Consider the following 20,184-nt stretch of genomic DNA (forward strand, 5'->3'; position numbering starts at 1 on the left):
TGCAGGCTTGGAGGAGAGAAATGCAGAGGTAGGCTGTTAACATGCCAAGCTGTTAAGTGAACATAGAGAGTAATTTTTGTAAACCCTTTTCATGTGTTAAATGCTGTTTTAGATACTGACAGACCTCTTATATAATTAGGTCACATTTAAAGGTGTGTGCAACATATGCCAGAGCATTTTGTTTTCATTCTTGTACAGTAGCTATGCTCAGTGGAAAGGTTTGGGTAGAGCATGGATGAGTCACAACTTACAAGCTTGTTTTGTAAAATTGGTGTGTATATATGTTGAAGGCTGAGAAGAGATATGATAGAGATCTATAAAATAATGAGTGGAGTGGAATGGGTAGATGTGAATCACTTGTTTACTCATTCCAAAAATACTAGGACTAGGGGGCACGCAATAAAGCTACAAAGCAGTAAATTTAAAAGAAATCAGAGAAAATATTTCTTCACTCAACGTGTAATTAAACTCTGGAGTTCATTGCCAAGGACAAGGTAAAAGCAGTTAACTTAACGGGGTTTAAAAAAGGTTTGGATAGCTTCCTAACAGTACATAAAATGTATTGTACTGTTTTGGGATCTTGCCAGGTACTTATAACCTGGATTGGCCACTGTTGGAAACTGGATGCTGGGCTTGATGGACATTTGGAGGGGCATAATTGAACAAAAACATCTATCTCCATGGGCGTTTATCTCCGAGAACGGGTCCGTGAAGGGGCGGACCGAACCATATTTTCGAAAAAAATAGACGTCCATGTTTTATTCGACAATTTGTGAGCTGGGCGTTTTTGTTTTTCAGTGATAATGGAAAATGAAAGCGCCCAGCTCAAAAACGAATAAATCCAAGGCATTTGTTCATGGGAGGGGCCAGGAGTCGTAGTGCACTGGTCCCCCTCACATGCCAGGACACCAACCGGGCACTTTTACAAAAACAAAAAAAAAGGTAAAAGAGCTCCCGGGTGCATAGCACTCTTCCCTTGTGTGTTGAGCCCCCCAAATCCCCCTCAAAACCCACTGCCCACAAGTCTACACCATTACTATAACCCTAAGGGGTGAAGGGGGGCACCTACATGTGGGTACAGTGGGTTTGGGGGGGTTGGACGACTAAGCATTAAGCAGCACAATTGTAACAGGTAGGGGGGGGATGGGCCTGGGTCCACCTGCCTGAAGTCCACTGCACCCCCTAACAACTGCTCCAGGGACCTGCATACTGCTGCCAGGGAGGTGGGTATGACATTTGAGGGTGAAAATAAAAAGTTGTGAAACATCATTTTTTTGTGGTGGGAGGGGGTTAGTGACCACTAGGGGAGTCAGGGGAGGTCATCCCGATTCCCTCTGGTGGTAATCTGGTCATTTAGGGCACTTTTTGGGGCCTTATTCGTGGAAAAACAGGGTCCAGGAAAAGTGCCCTAAATTCTAGCTACAAACGCATACTTTTTTTCCATTATCGGCGAAAGGCGCCCATCTCTGTTTGGGTGATAACCACGCCCCAGTCCCGCCTTCACCACGCCTCCGACACGCCCCCGTCAACTTTGTACGCTTCCGCGATGGAGTGCAGTTGAAAACGTCCAAGTTCGGCTTTCGATTATACCGCTTTATTCGTTTTTGGGAGATAAACGCCTACCTCCCGATTTAGGTCGCAATATAGGCGTTTTTGTCTTTCGATTATAAGCTGGTTGGTCTGTCCCAGTATGGCAACATTTATGTCCTTAGAGCAGTGGTTCCCAAACCTGGTCCTGGAAGCACCCCAACCAGTCAAATTTTCAGGATATCCACAATGAAGATCCATGAGAGAGATTTGCATGGAGCTTATTATCATTGTGTTGCAGTAGACGTATGCAATATTCCTGTTTCCAGTAAAGCAGAAGAAAGTATACCACAGAATCCACTAACCCATAGTAGTCCTACAGTAAATTTTTCTGCATTTAGATAGTGCACGGATGCTCTATTTTACTGCAGATTAGTAAATTGGCCCCTAAATGGATTGTAGATATAACAAGCAACAGTTCATTTTTTTTTTGCAATCACACTTTGTAAACTTCAACACTCTTCACAATCCTGAAACTTTTGTGCTTCTGTGGCCCAGCACACCTTCAGCCTCTTTCCCTTATTTTGAGGGCCAGCCTGGCCACTAGACAGACTAAGCATCCATCTGGGGGGGGGGGGGGGGGGTACAATTTAGAAGATGGCAGCTTGTCTAAAACTTCATAGTGGTCAATGCAGTGCTATGAGCTTCATTCTCAAGGCCTGCCAGGTCCCATCCCATCCTGTTTTGGAGGGGGTGGGATCTGGCAGGCCTTGGGCATGGGAGAATGCTCAAGGTCCCATGCCAGCTGCAATGATACTCCTTTAAACAAGGTGATGGCTTCTCTGTGCTGCCCTGGAGGAATAGAGAAGGATAGTTGCTCAACACCCCCAGGGGAAGGTGAAATGCTGTAAAAGTTGGGGAGGAGAGATACTGACGACCTGCCAGACACCCTTGGGCCAGCCCTGCCTATTGCTTTAGAGGCAAAGACAATACTTGGGTCCACAATCTGTTTCCCACACCACTTAATGGTCCTATGATACAAGACTCCAAAGGAAGTGTTGTGGCATGATTTCCAGTCCCAGGACTGTAGCTACAGTAACCAGTCTAGGAACAGTGGTAGTCTATTAAAATGGGGGGGGGGGGGGGGGGGGGTAATATTCAGGTGGTTAGAAATGACTTCATGGGGGGTAGGGGGGACATGGACTCAAATTTGTTAAGAAAATGTGCACTTGAATGCAGGGGCGTAGCCAGACAACAGATTTTGGGTGGGCCTAGGCAAGAATTGGGTGGGCACCATATGTCCCCCCCCCAAAAAAAAAAAATTATCTCAGCTGGTGGGAAAACGCTTCTTTCCACCTTGGCAGCAGGCATGCACTGAAAACTGAGTATGTGCAGGTGCCGGTATTGTGGAGAGTAGCATTTTCGTTACCATCAGGGGGAAATCTTCAGCTGGCGGAGCTTGGGATTCCCACCAGTTACCACTAAACATGTGCTACTGTTGGGTGGGCCTGAGCCATAAATGGGTCGGCCCTGGCCCACCCAAGCTCACCTGTGGCTGCGCCACTGCTTGAATGTCTGCTATAGTAATTTATACTTACAACAGAGGAAATAGAATAAACATCAGTGAAAATATAAAATCAATAGATATGGGCACTGAAATATGGACCGGATAGTTTTGAAGAAAACAGATACATTGTTAAAAATAGGAAAGGGTTTCAAAAAGATGTGTAATGAAAGCCACAAACAATTGTTTTGTTAACAGTTCTGATAAGCTGGTTGCAATGTTACAGGAAATGTCTATGCAAACAGTTATGTGCTTAGCCTGAATGGTAGCTCAAGATTGGTCTTTTAGTTCACTGAATGGAATGAAGCTCAGAAAAAAATATATATATTTTCCTGAATTCACTTCTTTAGAGGAAAAAAGATTTTAGGACCAAGTCAAAATATTTGTATGGGAAAATTGCAGCTTCTAACATGATCATCTTCTTCTTACAGCAGCATGGAAAGTGTAAAAGGACAACGTGGGAGGTTTGTTTTGTAAGCTATAGAGAAATTCCAGTAATTTCTTTTTGCCTGCTGTGCAAACTCTACCAGCAAAATAACACAATACCACTTTGATTCCTTTTCTTAATATCTGCACCAGGAATAAAGGTCTTAACAACAAGGTTGTGAATCAGACCTTTAGTTTATATGGGGGTTCTTCATAATTTCATAGCATATACTGTAGATATATTACTACAGCACAAGTTCAAAAATCTGGACTTGTTCAGGAAACTGGGTCAGTCCAGATTTTCAGATTTACTGGACTCTCAGGTAGTACTTTTAAAATTCTATTTTAATGAAGAATAAAGAAGAGATGAGCAGGAACATTATTCAGTTGATTTATTCATTAACAAATACAGAATGCTTCATTCTGTCTGTCTGTCTATCTGTCTCTCTCTCTTCCCATCCAGTATCTCTCTCTCTCTCTCTCTTTTCCCATCCAGCATCTCTCTCTCTCTCAGGGCCGTGCCTAGGGTCTCTGGTGCCCCCCTGCAGACTATCAGTTGGCGCCCCCCCCCCCCCCCCCCCCGGTGTGGCACAAGATGCAAAGGAAATAGGAGCTGAAAGATGGAGTGCATCTTTGCAGTGGCGTAGCAAGGGGGGGGGGGCGTGAGGGGCGGTCCGCCCCGGGTGTCAGCTCAGGGGGGGTGCTCCCTGCCAGCTCCCCCCCTCAGCGAATTGACAACCCCCCGACCAGCTCCTGCACCCTACCTTTAAAAAGAATATCGGGAGGCGAGGCGCAGCGCCTCGCGCCTGCCCTGCACGTAAAAGAAATGTGGACCGTCGGGTCTTCCCTCACTCTATCTGTCCTGCCCTCCGATGACGCAACTTCCTATTTCCGCAAGGGTGAGACAGACAGAGTGAGAGAAGGCCCAACGGTCCACATTTCTTTTACGTGCAGGGCAGGCGCGAGGCGCTGTGCCTCGCCTCCCGATATTCTTTTTAAAGGTAGGGTGCGGGAGCTGGTCGGGGGGAGGGGGGAGGGGGAGGGGGTGTAATCGTGCTGCACCCGGGGGAGGGGTGCAACGGCGAACCGCCCCGCCCCGGGTGGCAGCCCCCCTGCTACGCCACTGCATCTTTGTGGGATTGCTCAACAAATAGAGGGTTTACAACCACTTAGCTTTTCGTGCTTTCATGTTCACGAAATTAGTAATTAAATCTTTGATATCTAACTGGGCACATATATCATTCTCAATAGCAATCATGGCAAGGCTTACAAGCCTTTCTTGCAAAATACTTGATCGCAAATAAATTTTATGATTTTTAACCGTGAAAATGATCGCTCACCACTTGCCACACTGACAGGAATTGTCAGCAATATTCTTAGAAACAAATTGCTATACATTGCAAAATAAGATAGCAGATGTAAATTTTCAAAGTGGACATATTCCAAACACTAAAATGAAAATAAAATTATTTTTTTTCTACCTTTGTTGTCTGGTGACTTTCTTTTTCTGATCATGCTGGCCCAGTATCTGATTCTGCTGCTATCTGTCCTCTTAACTCCGTTTCCAGGGCTTCCTTTCTATTTATTTCTTTACTTTCCTCCTTTCTTCTTCATTTCTTGCTCTATATCCATATGTAAAAGCTGGGTCCTCCGCAGACTTGACTGTCCAGTGGATCCAGCTTCTGCCTATTTTCTCCATCCATGTGCAGTTTTTCTTCTCTCTTCCTTTTCCCTCATCTCATCTCCTTCCTCTCTCTTCTCTCCATCCATGCCCAGCATTTCTTCTCTCCCTTCCCCTTCATCCAAGTGCATCTCCTTCCTCTGTCTTCCCTTCCCTCCCCTCTATCCATGTCCAACAATTCTCCTCTCTCCCCTCCATGCCCAGCAATTTCTCCTCTCTCCCTGGGCCCTATCCTCCCATCCATGTCCATCCTTGTCCCTCTCTGCCCTTCCCTCCTCCATCCATATCCAGCAATTCTCCTCCCTCCCCTCCCCTCTCCTCCATTTCCATCAATTTCTCCTCTCCCTGGGCCCTGCCCTCCCATCCATGTCCATCCATGTCCCTCTCTGCCCTTCCCTCCTCCATCCATATCCAGCAATTCTCCTCTGTCCCCTCCCCTCCATTTCCAGCAATTTCTCCTCTCCTGGGGGGCTTTAAATCTTTTATCTCCGACGGTCGCAGCAGTTGAGCAGCATCAGTGAAAGCGTTGCCGACGTCTCCAACTTTCCCTTCACACTCGCTCGTTTGTTCCCTCAGTGTCCCGCCTTCTTCTGACGTCATTTCCTTGTGAGGGCGGGACACTGAGGGAACGAACAAGCGAGCGCGAAGGGAAGGCTGGAGACGTCAGCAGCGCTTTCACTGACGCTGCTCAGCTGCTGCGACCATCGGAGATAAAAGATTTAAAGCCCCCAGGGCGGCGCGGAGCTGAGGTAAGTGGCGAGGGTAAGCACCGCGGTGGCACCCTCCAGAGGTCGGCGCCCCCCTGCGGTGCTTACCCCGCTTACTCTGTTGGCACAGCCCTGCTTTCTCTGTCTCTTTTCCCCATCCAGCATCTCTTTCTCTGTCTCCCTTCCCCATCTAGTGTCTCTCTTTCTCTCTGTCACTCTTCCCCATCCAGCATTTTTCTTCCCTATCCAGTCTCTCTCTCTCTCTCTCACTCTCTGTCTGTCTCTCTTCCCCATCCAACATCTCTCTCTCTTTCTCAGTCTCCTCCATCCAGCATTTCTGTATTTCCCTCTTTGTTTCTATCCCCAATCAAGCATCATTCCACTTCTACCTCTGCAGCTTATGAAAATGCCAAAGCCCAAGAAAGGGGGCCCAGGGGCCTGAGCCCAAAGGAGGGGGTCCAGGCCCCCCTTGTGGCTACACCCTCCCTTCCCCTCCCCCTGCATGGTCTGGCATCTCTCCCTCCACTTTCGGCCCTTCCTGCAGCTCTCTCTCACTCCCCTGCCCAACCTCCAGTATACCTTTTCAAAAGTAAGCAAGTCTTCCATGCTGCAGTGCCAGTGGCAGCCTTACTCACAGGCTACCTCTGGTCTGCACGGGGCCTTTCCCTCTGACTCATCCTGCCCTTCTGAAAATAGAAATTTGCATCTGAAAGGGGCATGATGGGTTAGAGGAGAAAAGCCTTGTGCCTACTGGAGGCAGCCTGTGTGAGTATGGCTGATGCTGGCAGGACAGGATAGAAGACTGCTTATTTCTGAAAAGGTACACTGGGGGTTGGGGGAGGGAATGAGAGAAAGCCACAAGCAGGGCTGGGAGGGGAGGAGAGATGCTGGGCCCTGCAGGACAGAGGGAGAAGGTGTGCAACATCTGTTGTCCAGATTCTTGGGTGGTCCGGATATCAAAATTTTAAAGGGTCCTGATTCTCAGGAGGTCCAAATTTCTGGCAACCAGATTTTTGACTTGTACTGTAGTTGTGTAAGAACCTATTCATCCATTTCTGCTCTAATTTGGGTCATTTTTGTGTCGTTTATATCCCACATTATCCCAATTTGTCTTACAATGTAGATAAGTTGACAAAAGAGAGAATTACAGTTGTAACACAGTAAAGATATATGTGAAGATATTTAGTAGTTTAAAGGAGATATAAATAATAGTATTCAGGTTTATAATAACATAATTACTGAAAAGAAGACAAGATTACTATCATATTAATTAGACCTGGAATTCATAGATTTGTGGTATAAATTTTGATTAGAAAGTGTAAAGGGGTTGGACGGATTCCTAAAGGACAAGTCCATAAACCGCTACTAAACGGACTTGGAAAAATCCAAAATTCCAGGAATAACATGTATAGAATGTTTGTACGTTTGGGAAGCTTGCCAGGTGCCCTTGGCCTGGATTGGCCGCTGTCGTGGACAGGATGCTGGGCTCGATGGACCCTTGGTCTTTTCCCAGTATGGCATTACTTATGTACTTATGTACTTATGTAAAGTGGTAAGTTCTAACATACCCTTAGTGCACTTGAAAATGCTTATCACAAAGCATGTTAAAGCTTTTTTTTTGCAAGTAACCTTTTTGCATGCACTAAGCACATGTTATCTAGAATTTTGTATTTATTTTTTGGAGGGGGTTTGTCAGGGATAGAGAATGGCTATGGACAGGGGCGTCCCAAGACAGTCTGCCGCCTAAGGCAAGATGATGAGCTGCCACCCAGGCTCCACTTTGCCCCCACCCCCACCCCCACAGTCTGACATCTCCCCCCTTCCTTCCTTCCTTCCCTGAATTTGCCTTCTTTTCTTGCTTTCCTAAACTCGGGGTGGCAGTGGTTCCCTTGCCGCCAGCCATGGCCCCTTCTCACTACTATGATCCACCCCACCTACTAGGAAACAGGAAGTTACGACAGAGAGGTGGATCATACAAGAGAAGGGGTTGGCAGCAGGGTGTATGGGAACTGTTGCTGCCCTGACTTTTGGAAAGCCAGAAAAGAAGATAAATTCAGGGAAGGAAGGTGGGGGGGAGCGATGCTGCTCCAAAAGAGTGCTGCCTGAGGCCCCCGCCTTAGGTGGTCTAATGCAGTGGCGTAGCTAGGGTAGTTGACACCCGGGGCCGGTCATTTTTTAATGACCAGTACTAGGCATACCGAGAATACAAAACACTCAGGATCTCTAGAACAATTTTACCATACCATAAGCAGTAATTTCTACGAGTCACATAAGGAAAAGGAAAGCATCTTAAACACTACAGTGAGCACTAGAACATCAATTCACCTATTGTAAAACGTAACCAGACAGAATAGTACAGATCGTCGATCCTGCACAGTCAATGCCAACTGAAAGCCGTGTCTTTTTCACAAACACAGATAAACCCTAAACCACTATAGAATAAGTAATCAAACTTTCTATTTAGACAAAAATTAAACTGAACCCCCAAGAGGCCAGACTGAGCATACAATGCAACACCACAGAAACAGAAAATAAAATAATACCATTTTATTGGACTAATACATTCAGCTTTCAGAGGCCAAAACTTCCTTCCTCAGATCAGTATAGTGCTTTTACAATATCCTATCCTGACCTGAGGAAGGGGGTTTTGTGCTCCGAAAGTTAGTCAAAATATATTAAAATTAGTCCAATAAAGATTACCTTATTTACATGTTCTATTTATAAACATTTATTAACACAGCTACAATACTATATCCTAAAGCAAAATAATAAAAATATATATTTACAGTTTATTGTCTCTGGTTTCTGCTTTCCTCATCTTCTTTTCACTGTCTTCCTGCCATCCAGTGTCTTCCCCCTCTCTCTCCTGTCCCCTCCATCCAATGTCTGCCCTCTCTCCCTGCCCCTTCCATCTAGGATCTGCCCTCTCTCCATGTGCATCTCCTTCCTTTGTCTTTCCTTCCCTCCATCCTTGTCCAACATTTCTCCTCTCTTCCATCTATGTGCATTTCCTTCCTGACTTTCCTCCCCTCCATCCATCCATGTCCAACAACTCTCCATTCTCCCCTGCACTCTCCTCCATTCACCCATATCAAGCAAATTTCCTCTCTCCCCTGCCCCCATTCATCCATCCATATCCAGCAATTCTCCATCTATGTCCAGGAACACTCCATTCTCCCCTGCCGTCTCCTCCATCCATCCATATCCAGCAAATTTCCTCTCTCCCCTGCCCCCTCCATCCATCCACGTCCAGTAATTCTCCTCTCTCCCCTGCCCTCCCCTCCAGCGATCTCTTCTCTCCCCATGCCTCCCCTTCTCTGCATGTCCAGCAATCTGTTCTCTCCCCCTGCCCTCCTCTCCCATCCATGTCCAGCGATTCTCCCTGCCCTCCCTCAGCTCCACGGCAGCCCTCCTTTCCGTTCCTTCCTGCCCTCCCCTCCATCCATCCACCCACCCACATCCAGCAATTCTCTTCTCTCCCCTATGCCCTCCCCTTCTCTCCCCCATGCCCTCCCCTTCTCACCATGTCCAGCAATCTGTTCTCTCCCCCTGCCCTCCCCTCCCATCCATGTCCAGCGATTCTCCCTGCCCTCCCTCAGCTCCCCACAGCCCTCCTCTCCGTTTCTTCCTGCCCCTTCCCCCTCCATCCATGTCCAACATTCTCCTCTCTCCCCTGCCCTCTCTGTTCCTTCCTTCCTATCACCTGACAGCTGCCCCCACAAAACGCAGGGCTAGCGCTGCAGCAAAGCAGCTCTGCTCTCTTTAATGGTCCCTGTCCCTCTGAGTCCTTCCTTCCCGCCCAGGGCAGCCCTCCTCCTCCTCTCCGCATCCTCCGCATCCCCCCCCCCCCCCGTGTCATAACCCTTTTACTTCCCATGGTGGCAGCGACGTCAGTTACTTTACAAAGAAGACACCAAAAGCTCCCCTCCGGCTCCAGCTTCTCCCTTCGCTAGTTCGCTCTGCACACAGTGAGTGCCCTGCCTTCGCGGAAACAGGAAATGCATCATCGCGAAGGCGGGGCACTCATTGTGTGCAGAGCGAACTAGCGAAGGGAGAAGCTGGAGCCGGAGGGGAGCTTTTGGTGTCTTCTTCGTAAAGTAACTGACATCGCTGCCACCACGGGAAGTAAAAGGGTTATGACACGGGGGGGGGGGGGTGCGGAGAGGAGGAGGAGGGCTGCCCTGGGTGGGAAGGAAGGACTGTTATACGAGGCGCCTATGGGGGGGATTTTGAGTGCGGGGGTGCCTGAGAGTGGCGGATCACCCCCCCTTGTGCTGACACCCGGGCGGACCGCCCCCTCCGCCCCCCCTTGCTACGCCACTGGTCTAATGGTAGGGCTGCCACTGGGCATGGATGCACTATTCAGCTAGCATATCAACATTAGGGAGTGCCAACTGGTTAGCAAGTCTATAATGCAGGAACTCTTACCACCTCGTAATTAGGAAGTAGTAAGTTCTTGCGTCAATTTTTTTCAGGTTATGTGCACTAATGTGAACAGTAGTGCACAACCTGAAAAAGAGACACTTGAAAATGCCCTATTTCCTAGGCACAGTAGAAATGGGCTTGGCATTTGGGAAAGTCCCGCATTAGCATGTGTTAAGCTCATTTGTCAGCACCCTTTAGTAGACATGCCCTAAAGTGTAAGTAGATTAGTATAGAAAAAAACGTATTAATTTTCATTGAGGATGGGAAAGAGGAAGGTTTTCTCTAGAGCAGCCATTTCCAACCCAGTTCGTAGGGCATATCTAGTCCCATCATTTTTCAGGATATCCACAATGAATATGCATGAGATAGATTTGCATGCACTGCCTCAATTGCATGAATATTCATTGTGGATATCCTGAAAACCCAATAGGACTAGGTATGCCCCGAGGATTGAGTTAGGAATGGCTGTTCTAGAGAAAATGCAATTTTGTCATTAGCTTCTGCCTTTTACAACGCACAATAGTGACACCTTTATGAATGATTTCAGGTCATCTGGAGCAAGATGAACTAGTCCTGGATTGAAATTTCCATCATAGTTGCATGCTGCCTATGGAACCCTGACCCACTCCTGTCATGCATTGGCCATTTCTTGGAGAAATAAGGATGTTAAGCTCCTTATGCAGTAGGATAATTGCAGAAACAATAACCCTACTCCAGTTGCTTGACTGATAATCCTCACTAATACACAGTCCTATGAATGTAACAAGCACAGCATGGGAAGCACTGTATTGTCATTTCAGTACATGTTTTATTAGCAAGAAATATCTGAAAAACAGTTCCACATTTTATATTTCTCATGTAAATTAAAGGTAATTTGCTCTATTTAGTAAGAAAACATATTAGTAACAAATAGTAGTTGTGGGAACAGCAAGTTTCTTTTATGTCATTGATGGTATCTGTTAATTATCATGTAGAAATGAACGCTTAACTTGTATTAAACTCCATTATATTTTTGGCCTGTTATCACAGTGAAGGATGAGTTCACTTAATTCACAAGCTAAAGAACACTCCAGTTTATTGAACCATTGCACAGTGTTTGAATGGGTATGCCTAATAGTATCATATCTGTTTCCTGGAAATTCTGTCCTCTTAGCTGAATCATTTCAGCTAAGCTAGGTGCAGAGAAACAACTACAAGGCACCCTGGTTTCTTGCAGTTCCATGACCTCCACTGTAGAATTTGCCATTTCTTATAGAATTATATAAAAGTGAGAGTTCTCCTGCCCCATATTGTCTGCTGCCTTCTCTAAAAGCCTTCAGGTTGTTGTACACTTTCCTTATCTGCATCGCCTCACCCTTTGCAGCAGTGGCATAGCCACAGGTGGGCCTGAGTGGGCCATGGCTCCATTTAGGGCACAGGCCCACCCAACAGTAGCACACATTTAGTGGTAGCTGGTGGAGATTCCAAGGTCCACCAGCTGAAGGCTTCTCCCTGATGGCAACAAAAACGCTACTGTCCACAGTACCGGCACCTGTGCATGCTCAGTTTTCAACGCATGCCTGCTGTACATTGCCAAGGTGGAAAGAAGCATTTTCCCACCAGCTGGGATATTTTTTGGTGGTGGCATGTGGGAAGGGAGGAGAACACTTGGTGCCTACCAACTTCTTGCCTAGGCCCACCCAAAATCTGTTGTCTGGCTATGCCTCTACTTTGCAGCCCTTCTTTTTGCACTTCCAGCCACCCCACTCTCTGCTAAGCTATTGGCTAGTGGCTACCACAACCATCTGTGGATATTAACTGCTCCTGGTAGTTCTGAGAAGCTTAAACTTCGGTAGTTACAGTATTGTCTGGTAGAAGAATGGTGCAGGGTAGGGGACATGACACTGCAGAATGCCAGCAGAAGGTATAACAGGTGACAGGTGTGAAAAAAATGGAAAGGAAGAGACGAGACCATAAAGATGGGCTAAGAGAGATGAAAGAGATTAAGGCATGATGGGGGATTAAAGACAAAGGGGAATAATGGGATGGAGTGAAGTCAAAAGGTGAGATGAGGGCAAAACAAGCACTGAGCCATAAGAGTAGAGAGAGTAGAGTTAGGTTTGGTGAGTAGAGGAAAGTGAGATGGAAGAAGGTGCTTTTCACAGGAGGGGGGGGGAGGGAGACAATCAATAGTTAAAGAGCTAAGAAAAGGCGTGAAAGAAGGTGGCTGGAAGCAGCATCAGAAGTAATAAATCTGAAAAGCAAGAAAACTGAAATGAAGAGAAAAACCACCACATAAAAAGACGTATCTAAAAGTTGGAGAATTATTTTATTTTACAGCAATATTTTCTTAAACTGAACAATTTTCAATAAATATCATCCTTTGTTGTTTTTGCAACAGTGGAACTATGATTTATGAATAAAGTCCTTTGCGCGCGCGCGTGCACACACACACACACACACACACACACTATGTGATGGATACATCATTAAATGAATAAGTGTAATGAAAATGAGAAGATGCATCCTGATTATAATTTATCTTGATAGATGTATGTTTAGCTTTAGACATTGAGACCACTACATTGTGATCACTTTCACTATGGTTCTAGCTAATCAGCACCTGCTGTAAAATCCTCCTGCCTTCTATAATTTTAACTTTTGTTCCTTCCTCACTCCATTCCCTTCCAGAGAAGGGATGAGTTCACTAGTGATATTCCAAAGGAATAGAAATGCCAGTTAAAGAGGGACTTCTTTCATATGAGTCATTTATTTTTCATTAGTTGTGTTTTCTTTCACTCAGGGGTCCTTTTTCTAAGCCACATAAGGCTCTATGCGCACCTTCTGTGGCTTAGAAATGGAGTTACTGCCCGGCTATCATGTGGCTCTTGCGGTAATTTCAATTTTTATTTTCGGATGCGCATATCGGACGCACAAGTGGCATTTGACATGCGTGGGTCATTACCGCCCAGTTACTGCAAGAGTCTTTACTGCTAGGTCAAGGGCTGGCAGTAAAGTCAAAGACCCAAAATGGAAGCGCGGCAATTTTGATTTTGCTGCATGTCCATTTTTGGCAAAATTTTTAAAAAAGGCCTTTTTTACAGGTGCGCTAAAAAATGGATCGTGTGCGCCCAAAATCTGCACCTACCCTACCGCAAGCTATTTTTCAGCGCACCTTAGTAAAAGGACCCCTCAATGACTTTAGAGAAATGAAAAAAAAAAGCCATAAAATAGTTTTTCTTTTTTTGTAGCACATCCCATATTGGAGAAAGCAAACCTTTTTATTACAGAGATCTGGAAATGAAAATTCATTGTATAGTTTCTTTAAAATGGGAATTCAATATGACTGCCAAAGATGATAATTCAGCAGAGGTAATTCTTTTCTATATAGATTAAGGATCTTTTTCTATTCCGATTTCTATCTGGTACCATAAAAATCAGATTAATGAGCCTAAGAAGCAAAAGTATCTCTTTCCAATGGAAGCAACAGGAAGGCAGTCAGTTTTCATCAACCACAACCACGCTGAATTGGAAGGTGAGGTGATTTTCTAAATGAAGAAACGGTGAGGGAGCCAGCTTTCTTCAACTTGAAAGTTAATACAATTATGCAAAGTAAATCAGAAGTACAATCTGTCTCTCCTACATGGAAGCACTAAGAAAGTAGATAGATTGTTCAATCACAAGGAGTTCCCAAGTCTTTGTAAATGACATTGAATTGCATAGTTTATGCATTAACACTGCAATGGCAGATGGTTTGAGCAAAGTGTTGCCAGTTGCAATGAGCTTCACCACTGTTGTATGTGTGACATAGATTGGGAAATGCTTTATATCAGGATTTACAAAAGAGCTATTCAGTTTTAAAGTGCAGAACAATGGCATCTTTGAATTGTGGTTTACTGAAAATTGCAGCACTGTTTTTGCTAATATCCAAGATATGAAAACAAAAGTAGCTTTAAAAAAAAAAATTATTTCAGAAGGGTGGTGGAGGTCGTGGAGTCGAGGACTGTGTCAGAGTTTAAGAAAGCATGGGATAAGCACATGGGATCCCTTGGGAAAAAAGAAAAGTCAGGGGCTACAGAGGATGGGCAGACTGGATGGGCCATTTTGCCATGATTCTCTATTTCTGTTAGATGTTATTGAGGATATATGTGTGTGTGTGTGTGTGTGTTTTATAAAGCATTGAATGTAGTGATGCTGGTTTATGTCCAATACTACGTGCATGTGATTTATTAGTTTAAAAAAAAGTATAAAAAGAGCATATGAAAATAGCTGTTTTATTTTTAGAATGCATATCACGAGGGTAATTTACCACCTGCAAGCCTGAAGCTATCAACATGGTGTACATTCGGGTACAGTAGGAATTTTTCTGTCCTTGGAAGGCTCAGAATCTTATATTGTACCAGAAGTAATGGACGGTCAAGTTGCTTGCCCAAGATCAGAAAGAACTGCAGTGGATTTTGATCTAAGCTCTCCTGGTTCTCAGTCCACTTCTCTGTTAGGCTACCCCTCCACTCAGCACAAATATTTACAGGATCTTAGTATTACATGTTAGTAACTTGATTAATACTTTTTGTGTGTGTGTGTGTTGCTGCTGCTGCGATCATCATGTATTCCCAGGAACAGTAATGCAAAGACTGCAGGCTCCTAGTCAGGATTGTTGTATTTTAAAGGGGCTAGTGACTTTAATAACTGCCCCTATTCCTCATCCCAATGGCAAGAGCACATGTGCACTGTTCTCTGCTGCTCCCAACTTCCCTGGCAGAAACAACCCCCTTTGCAATACACCAGAAAGAATACCCCTGGGTGGGAGCTGGTTGGTGACCACCGGGGGAGTAAGGGGAGGTCATCCCCGATTCCCTCCGGTGGTCATATGGTCAGTTTGGGCACTTTTTTGTGGCTTGGTCATAACAAAAAATGGACCAAGTCACCCAAGTGCTTGTCAGGGACGCCCTTCTTTTTTCCATTATCGGTTGAGGACGCCCATGTGTTAGGCACGCCCCAGTCCTGCCTTCGCTATGCTTCCGGCATGCCCCCGTGAACTTTGGTCGTTCCCGCGACAGAAAGCAGTTGAGGATGCCCAAAATCGTTTTTCGATTATGCTGATTTGGGCGACCCTGGGAGAAAGACGCCCATCTTCCGATTTGTGTCGAAAGATGGGCACCCTTCTCTTTCGAAAATAAGCCTGACAGTTTCCCATTGATTGTCTTCTTTCCACTAAGTCTCTGAGATGCCTATTATATCTACCTAATCATTTAGGCACTTCAAATTGTGTTTTTTCCTTTCATTTACAAGCTGCTTAGAAGTTGAAGGGGATAATGTGCATCCTTTATCCTGCTCTCTCATTAAACGCACTGACTTACTTTCAGCATTGTTGAAACCTCACTACTGGGATTCCCTAAATGTCCTGTTTCAATAGTATCCTTCAAGTATTCTCCACAGCGAACCATGCACTCCCGGGCGACTGTCAGCTTTCCCCCCATTCTAGTTTAAAAGCTGCTCTAGTTCCTTTTTAAAAGTTAGCGCCAGCAGCCTGGTTCCATCTCGGTTAAGGTGGAGACCATCCTTTCAGAACAGTCTCCCCCTTTCCAAGAATGTCACCTAGTTCCTAACAAATCTAAATCTCTCATCTCGGCACCATCGTCTCAACCGCACATTGAGACTTTGGAGCTCTGTCTGCCTTTTGGGTCCTGCACGTGGAACGGGGAACATCTCTAAAAATGCTACCCTGGAGGATCTGGACTTTAGCTTTCTACCCAAGAGCCTAAATTTAGCTTCCAGAACCTCCCTCCCACATTTTCCTATGTCATTGATACCCACATGTACTAAGACAGCTGGCTCCTCCCCAACACTATCTAAGATCCTGTCTATTATTTTTTTTTATTTCAATTTATATACCATATCTTATTGCAGCTGCAAAACAGAACGGTTTACATATGTAAAAAAATACAACTCATATATACAAACAAATGGAACTCCAATCATGACAGGAAAGCACAGCAAGCCAGAAATAACAACAAAGGACAAAACTAATACAGTCTATGATTTAACATACAGTTAAACCTAACCTTCTACACCTTCTCTACTATTATAAATTCTGTTCAATATAATTTATAAAGAAAAAAGTTTTCAGGAGTTTTCGAAAGTGAATATAGGACTTCTCTGATCTAATCTCTTTTGGAAGTCCGTTCCAGAGAGAAGGAGACAGAAAGAAAAAAGCCGATCTCCATGTGAATTCCCATCGAGCCTTAGCGAGTGAAGGAATGCCTAACCTATTGTCTGTTAGTGATCTAAGTGTTCGCATAGCAGTATAGGGAATCATTAGATTTGATAAGTAGCTAGGGTTAAGTGAATGAAAAGCCTTATGAGTCAGAACGAGTACTTTAAATTTTAGTCTTGCTTCAATCGGAAGCCAATGTAATTGATATAATAGATGTTATTCTGTTATCCCTCCGAGCCCTGTAAATCATGCGAGCCGCTGTATTTTGTATTCTCCGAGGACAAGCAGGCTGTTTGTTCTCATGACTGGGTTGAAGTCCACGGCAGCCCCCACCAACCGGAAGAAAACTTCGCGGGCGGTCCCGCACGCAGGGCATACCCACCATGCATGCGCGGCCGTCTTCCCGCCCGAGCGCGACCGTTCCCGCTCAGTTTTTTTCTATTCCGCGCTGGAGAGAGACATGTTATCGTCTATCTCTCTGTCAGCCCGGAAACCGGATCGCGGCCTAGCCGCGTTTTTTTCTCCTTCGCGTACGCGTTCGTGTATTTCTTTTTTGATTGTTAAACAAAAAAAAAAGAACAGTGTCCTTGTCGTTCTTAGCCGTGAGGGCGCTTCATTGCGGCCTTGTGGCCGCGCGGTCGTTTTCTTTTCGGGTGTGCTTTTTCCCTCGGTGGACCTTTTCGCCTCTCAGACCAACCACAAGCTGCCTCTGTTCTGTTCCAGACTACAGGCACATGGCAGACTGGTGTCGGATGCCTTTCTCCTCCATTGGGACCGGCCTCCTGTATGCTTATCCTCCTTTGGTGGGGAAGACCTTACTGAAGCTCAAGCAAGACCACGGCACCATGATTCTGATAGCGCCTTTTTGGCCCCATCAGATCTGGTTCCCTCTACTTCTGGAGTTGTCCTCCGAAGAACCGTGGAGATTGGAGTGTTTTCCGACTCTCATTTCGCAGAATGACGGAGTGCTTCTGCACCCCAACCTTCAGTCTCTGGCTCTCACGGCCTAGATGTTGAGGGCAAAGACTTTGCTTCATTGGGTCTGTCTGAGGGTGTCTCCCGTGTCTTGCTTGCCTCTAGAAAGGATTCCACTAAAAAGAGTTACTTTTTCAAGTGGAGGAGGTTTGTTGTTTGGTGTGAGAGCAAGGCCCTAGAACCTCGTTCTTGTCCTGCACAGAACCTGCTTGAATACCTTCTGCACTTATCAGAGTCTGGTCTCAAGACCAACTCAGTAAGGAATCACCTTAGTGCGATTAGTGCTTACCATCACCGTGTAGAGGGTAAAGCCATCTCTGGAGAGCCTTTGGTCGTTCGATTTATGAGAGGCTTGCTTTTGTCAAGGCCCCCTATCAAGCCTCCTGCAGTGTCATGGGATCTCAACGTCGTCCTCACCCAGCTGATGAAACCTCCTTTTGAGCCACTGAATTCATGCCATCTGAAGTACTTGACCTGGAAGGTCATTTTCTTGGTGGCAGTTACTTCATCTCGTAGAGTCAGTGAGCTTCAAGCCCTGGTAGCTCATGCTCCTTATACCAAATTTCATCATAACAGAGTAGTCCTCCGCACTCACCCTAAGTTCCTGCCAAAGGTGGTGTCGGAGTTCCATCTTAACCAGTCAATTGTCTCGCCAACATTCTTTCCCAGACCACATACCCGCCCTGCTGAACGTCAGTTGCACACATTGGACTGCAAGCGAGCGTTGGCCTTCTATCTGGAGCGGACACAACCCCACAGACAGTCCGCCCAATTGTTTATTTCTTTTGACCCCAATAGGAAAGGGGTCGCTGTCGGGAAACGCACCATCTCCAATTGGCTAGCAGATTGCATTTCCTTCACTTATGCCCAGGCTGGGCTGACTCTTGAGGGTCATGTCACGGCTCATAGTGTTAGAGCCATGGCAGCGTCAGTGGCCCACTTGAAGTCAGCCACTATTGAAGAGATTTGCAAGGCTGCGACGTGGTCATCTGTCCACACATTCACATCACATGTAGGTCATTACCACACAAATTCTTTACTGCTAGGTCTATGGCTGACGGTAAGGTCTGAGACCCAAAATGGATGCGCAGCAATTTTGATTTTGCCTCATGTCCATTTTCAGGGAGGGAAAAAAAGAGGCCTTTTTTTACAGGCTCGCTGAAAAATAATTCTGCGCACGCCCAAAACCTGTGCCTACACTACCGCAGGCCACATTTTATCACGGTTTAGTAAAAGGACCCCTGATTCATTCTTACCTGTTCCACTCCGCTCAAGATTTTCTAGGCTTCTATCATATCTCGCCTCGGCTATCTCTTCTCAAAGCTAAATAGTCCTAACCTCTTTAGTTTTTTCTCATAGGGCAGTTGTTCCATCTTTTCTTTTTATCATGTAGGTCATCCTTCTCTGGTACCTTTTCCAATTCTGCAGTATTATTTTTTGAGATGCAGTGACCAGAAATTGCACACAATCTTCAAGGTCCGGTCACACAATGGAATGATATGGGGGATATAAAGACTTTATATCTTCCGACTAATCAGTCAGAAGTGTATGAGAGTCACTAGATGAAATTTAATTTTCCATCAATGAGAGAGAGAAGTTAAAAATAAAAAGAACAGGTTGAATTGTCCTTTTCCTTTCAAGGGGCTAGGTTGTCGACTAGTCTTCATAGACAGATTAGAGAATTACGTTCTTATATTCAATTTGAAACATTTCTCAAGGCTTCTCTGTTCCCTAATAAATGTATTTAATTTGTTTAATTGCCTATGTATTTTATTTTGTAGCTCTCTCTATTGTTGAGATTTACTCTTTTGTAATCCGAATAGAATCTATCAAAATATGTGGAATATAAGATTATTGATGGTATGGTAGGTGTTATGGTATTTTTCAATATTGAATTATTTTCAGCATTATTCCCCTAACTTTTTAAAAAGTTGCCAAAAATTGCACGGGCAAATTTGGGCATGTGCCTAATGTATGCACATAATTTAATTGAAATACAAGCTAAATAGTGCTAATAATTGGCTCTTTAACAAGCAATTATTTGCACTAATTAGATTTATTTGGCATAGTCATGCCTAAAATTTACAATGGATCTATAAAAAGGGGACGTGGAAATGGGAGGATCATGGGTGTAACAGGGGTGTTCCTAAAGTTAACATGCATTGTTATAAAATAATGGGGATACGCACTTAGGGGTCCTTTTACTAAGGTGTGCTGAAAAATGGGCTGCAGTAGTGTAGGCGCATGTTTTGGGCATCTCAGAATCATTTTTCATCGCACCTGTAAAAATTGCCTTTTTAAAATTTTTGTCGAAAATGGACATGCAGCAAAATGAAAATTGGCGCGCATCCATTTTGGGTCAGACACCTTACCACCAGCCATTGACTTAGCGGTAAAGGCTGGTAATGTGCTATGCATGCCCAAGTGCCGATTACCGCCCATGCGCCAGAAAATAAAAATATTTCCGGACACGCGGCTCGCCTGTGCGCCAAAAACAAAATTACCGCACGGGCCATGCGGTAGCCGGGCAGTAACTCAGAATTGGTGCGCGTTGGGCGCGTGTAGACATTTACACGGCTTAGAAAATGGGCCCCTTCATGTAGCCACATACATTTGCACCACACCTAGCTTTAAGTGCGGCTTACAGAATAGCACTATTTTTCAGCACAGTTTTTTTTTTGGT

This window comes from Microcaecilia unicolor, chromosome 4 (assembly GCF_901765095.1).
Source record: "Microcaecilia unicolor chromosome 4, aMicUni1.1, whole genome shotgun sequence".
Classification (NCBI taxonomy): Eukaryota; Metazoa; Chordata; class Amphibia; order Gymnophiona; family Siphonopidae; genus Microcaecilia; species Microcaecilia unicolor.